The sequence below is a fragment of the Vollenhovia emeryi genome, unplaced genomic scaffold (assembly GCF_000949405.1).
Source record: "Vollenhovia emeryi isolate VEMERY1.0 unplaced genomic scaffold, V.emery_V1.0 DF939126.1, whole genome shotgun sequence".
NCBI classification, from domain to species: Eukaryota; Metazoa; Arthropoda; class Insecta; order Hymenoptera; family Formicidae; genus Vollenhovia; species Vollenhovia emeryi.
Genome location: NW_011967240.1, coordinates 4,063,877 through 4,069,301, shown reverse-complemented (window position 1 = coordinate 4,069,301; position 5,425 = coordinate 4,063,877). Strand labels below are relative to the sequence as shown.

At 37.5% G+C, this 5,425-nt stretch overlaps 1 protein-coding gene across 2 annotated transcripts in view; it reads right to left on the bottom strand.

Moving 5' to 3' along the window:
* Positions 1-5,425, bottom strand: part of LOC105569102 (sodium-coupled monocarboxylate transporter 2) — a 212,058-nt gene that overhangs the window by 108,410 nt on the left and 98,223 nt on the right. The gene's annotated exons all lie outside the window — the stretch shown is intronic.

Sequence of the window (5,425 nt, the reverse complement as noted above, 5' to 3'; positions counted from 1 at the left end):
CTCTCTCTCTCTCTCTCTCTCTCTCTCTCTCTCTCTCTCTCTCTCTCTCTCTCTCTCTCTCTCTCTCACTCTCTCTCTCTCTTTCCGTTTCTCCAAAAATCGAAAATTCTTCTTTAGAAAAGAATTAATTTATTTTAAAATATTATACGATCTTTTGCATAATATTGTAAAGGACATTAAGATAAATTCAACGAATTATTGAAAATACCACTTTTATAGACATTTAGCATAAAATTTGCAGCCTCACGTAAAACGTAAAACGTATCGATTAAATGGATATCAATATTTTTCCTTTATAAGCTCTACTATCTAATGGTACTCGGTGTAAAGGATTATAAAGTTAATGAAATAAAATGTTGAAATAAAATGTAAATTATTTTGAAGAATGTATTTAGCACACATCCATTAGTTTCCTTATGATATCAATGGAAGAGCGCAATGGAGAGAGCACATATCCGTAGTGATCCAAGTCCGACACTGTTCGACGTATCAAAATTTATGGTTCCCCCGGCTAGAGAAGGGCTCAACTCAGGTAGAGAACGGCGATAATGGAGCTCTCCGCCTGCTTCCGGTCGAAAACAAGACTGAGACGTACATATGTCCGAATAAGATCACGAACGAAGAACCTTTCACGTGTAGCGCAAGAAGGAAGAAAAACTCATTTCGTTTAATCCACCTTATTGCTTGTTCATCTTGGAATAACCGCTGTGGCGGATCAAAAGAATTTCCACCGCTGTTACATGCGAGCATACCTCGGCTCGATTAAAACTGGATTTTGTATTCTTTAACTGATTGCGAGCAGATAATTTGTGCGTTTTGAATCCACCAGTAATCCTCAATCTCTCACATTGCAAATTGAACAATAAAGTATAGTAAAGGATAGAGATTGTGCTATATTCTTAACGAAATTACGACACTATATCTTCATGCTACCAGCAGACTTTATTTGATTCTTGTGGCTAGCGGGTATATCCCGTTCCATTGCAATAAAGATATAAACGTGATGTCTTTATCTTAATGCTCTCATGACGTCGATTAATTCTATTCACGTTGAATTTGTCTCTTAACGCTATTCACTTTTTTTTCTATTCTATTTCCTTTTCCGTCCTCCTACCGCGAGCTTTCTTCCCTCCTTCACGTAGATCGCTTCGTTTCTTTCCAAATACCACGTGACCGAAATACTGAAAGAAAACGTCTCTCCAGATACGATCCCCTCTAGATATATACGATGCAGCCACGTCTGCGACTAATCTGAGAATGTCACGAGCGTTTGCGGTTCTTTTTGCTCGTTTACGCTTAGCCGCAGTTTCTGTGACAAAAACTGCCTATATACGTTCAATTAATCACAAGAGGCTGACGTTAATGATGATGCCGGAGTGTGTTGGATTAAAAATTCATAATGCCTCGGCGAACACATAAACTCTTTCGCTACCGCGATGCAGTCGCTGTGTTTCAAATTAAATCTATCGTGCATGCACAATGGTGATAATGCTTTAATGGGCAGCGCGCAATTTCTAGAAAATCGATAGAGGTTGATTTAAGCCTCTTTCAAAAAATTTGATTTTGAGAGAAAACTTATCTGCGCGCGCGTGTGTGCGTGTTCGAATTCTTCCTCCCTTAAGCGAAATAACCTGTACTTAAATTTTACGGCTGGTGTGTATGCTCTCATTTCTTTTTTCTTTTAATATAATTCCAACTTCCAAATTGTTTGGAAAAGTAACTAATGAAATTTTCTGCACAACTATGCACGTGGCCGAGATTTTAACTTAAAATCTATCTTCGCGGTTCGAAATATAATTAGACGGAGTAAGAAGATTTAAATAAGAGGATTCAGTACAAAAATTGTACGGATTGTTACCACAAAATTTACTTAAGATATAAATATAAAAAGTATGTATTATATGTATATAAACTGATTATTTATATACGCAAATTACAGAGGAGCTCATTATAAAATTATCAGCGCCATTAGCATTATACATACTTTCCTTCTTTATTTTCTCGGTTTAAAATAGTTTTTTCGGGAATAATTTTAAATACTTTACATCTCACCATATTATGCATTATTTATCATGTAAAAGAGATACAATTACCGCTCGAATTACGTATTATAAATAACTACGGTGAATGTACTATACACGTAAGATCGTGTGTACCAAAACGTGATACCGATAGCGATATATTCGCCATTGTATATGCAATACATCGGTGTTTTGGTTCAAAGCGAGATGGTACTCAACCAATTTCGGTACTACTTATCAGATACTACTGCGTATACGCTATTATAATTCGTAAGCGAAGTCCTTGCGAACGGTGATATACCTGATGTTTGCATCAAACCTAACCGCTGTCTATACTTTTTTTTTGCTAATGATTCAATATCTGATACCTGAGCATATAAGGCGCTACATCGAGTAAATTTTTATGTAGGTATAAACAGAACGTATATGTGACTTAATGGTATTGACATCTCTGTATTATCTAACTGTACTCTCCGTTAAAGATATCTTTTCGCGTATCTTTTCACGTTACTAAATATCCTTTTACTTGCCGATGCTTCAACAAGCTCGAAATTGAGTTCCCTTAAACATTTGCTACGAGTTTGTTATATTTTTCACAAAATTGTTTCAGATATCTCATATATTATATTTTGAAATTATATCATATGTTATATTTTATTTATAACATAGTAATATATTATTAATATATACATATCCTGACGCTGAAAGATATTATTCTTTGCCAGTAGTTATTTATAAGACATATAATGGAATATATAATAATAACGTTAAAGGACAGCCTACCGTAAGTCGAATATCGAAATGTTCCTTATCACTGTACAAACCTTTCCGGAATTATTCGATTTCGTGAGATTTCAGAGGACAGAACCATACTGTGTACAGTTACACTGACAGCCAAGTTGACGTAACATGTGCCCAGAAATTGGTTCGATTCAAGCCATCCACTATCACATGTGTATATAGGAGATAGTGTTATCGTAGAGCCTTCAACCATGTTGGTACGCGACCGTACGAAACTCTATGAATACATACCGTAAGTTGGGGTGAAATTGCTCCAGCAGGCTTATCTTTGCGACAGCGTGGAAGGACGTTTCCGGGCTGTCTGCCCTCCTAAGAAAACAATTAGAGGGACGGCGAGCACTTTGCAAACACAAAAACTCTTCTACGTTTAATTGATCGATTGGTTTTGAAAAATTGATTCGATACGCAAACTGAAACCGAGCGGGGAATGAGAACCATTGCAGTTTCATGAATTGAATGCTACGTACAGACCACTGAGAATGACGTAATTGTAAGAACAGCGCAGTAGCGTAGCATTAAATTAACGGTCTCGCGTGCCGCACATAGCAGCTCCGAATATACATTATCTCTTTACGTTTAGATACAGTTACGTGATATGACACATTCATCCAGTTGCATGATAATTGATACTACTGCGTTAATGTATGCACAGTGTGTCCAAACAATTGATACTGTTTTCAGATTACAAGAATCGATTATTCATTATTTAAATTTACGAGGCTTACTTCAATTCTCTTAACTTCTTTCAGTATCTAAACACCCCCGGGATTAACAAAGTATTGAAATATTTTTGCGTCGGACAATATCACCGCGGTTTTTCTTAACATTACAAATACACTGGCAACTATTTAGTTCTATTGGAAATATATTACGTTCGGAATAAGTTGAAAAATAAACGGAAATGCCGAACGAAATAATAAATGCTCGTAAAAGCGATATTACCGTCGCCATCTTCGATCGTACACACCACATTGTATTGCGCTTCCTTGCCACGAAAGAATAATTCTATCGACTGGTAGCACGTCTCGGTTATATTCAACTTTGTAACTCGGTGGATATTAGATTTGGCCGAAGATATTCTCACCTTCGTTTCTAGGCTGGGCATCGAAAGCCGACGGGGTGTCTCACTTTTCTGAAATTATCATCACTTCACAATAGTCGGTATTTGGTGCGTGCATCTCACGGCAGCGCGAAAAACACGCACTGCCGTAGCGATGAAGCACGGAGATTAAACGGTAACTCGGAATATGCGCTCCACAACGCGTATCCACACACACGGAGACTAATTAAATTCAACGCCGAAAGGGCGGCAAATGCATAACGTAACGTCGAGCGAGTAGCGTAATAAAGTGCAACCGAATGGAAGAATCCTGTCAGAGTTAGCTGCGTTCGAGAAATTTACTTTAAAACGCGCGCTCCTTCTCTTCGCCCCGCCGTCGGAATACTACGATAAAATTCAAGCAAAATTGCTCCTTGTTAGAGTTCAAACAAATTCCTACGCTTCGCCTGTTTTGCTATGAGGCGTGCGCGCGCGAGACGCGTCGGGGAAGAAAATGAGTAAACCGAGAGTTTCTCTAAAACTCCTCGGTCCAGTAAATGCCTTTCTCTTTTCTCTTGCAATCGATGCAAGAGAAATCCACCTCGCATATTTTCATTTCCCCATCCCCCTCTGCCACTGTTGCGTTATGTAATCATGATACCGTGTTTACGTGGAATATTGAAAAGCCCATCGATACGATTAAGCTCGAATGGAATGCAATTCGATAGAAATATCAGAGAACAACCGACATTGGACGACTCGGCAAACATTTCCCTACAAATACTAACAATAAGTTACATAAAGCTTATTGGTTCTTCATTAAATATTAAATTTCGGTATTAATTATATTACGCAAATGCATTGTTACGTACATACAAATGTACTTAATATATAAATAATTAATGAGTCCTGTAAAATACTCTAATAATTCATTATCTTCTGATTATTGGAAATTACTGTTATTGCGATATCGACGCTATCTGTCTCTATGATATATGTAAGGTCTTCGAAGATCTCGCGCGAGCGGCGCAAAGTTATCTGCCGTTTTTCTTGTACGGATATTATCTCAGGAATTTAACTCATAACTTTCTTGCGCATCTGTCCTTTCACTTAATCTTCCACCTGCCTCTTGTAAAATTCGTTAAGAAATACCAGTTAAGATCTTTATCGATATGACGAATGTCTTTCTAAGAATCGCCGGACTAGCTGCCCTCATAAATAGAGACGTAGATAAGGAGGGAGATTCTATTTATCCGATTTAATTGTTTTTCGCAAGATTAATATTCAAGAAACGCTGCCACTCTATCCGTTTTATTCGCTGCCGCGATCATTAGTTGTATCGTACGTGTGTAGAGAAAAAAATATGACAAGGAAACAATAGAATAAAGTCAAGATTTACATTTTAAGGGGATGCTGGAGTGATTCTGCACTTTCGCACCTTTTGCACTTAAAACTGTCTGTTTCGTGGAAAGATTTGTGTAATACACAAATTAAATGGCACGTGTACAGATGATCGAAAGCAGCTTGCTATTCCGGCTAAATTAAAGAACAATATGACATCACC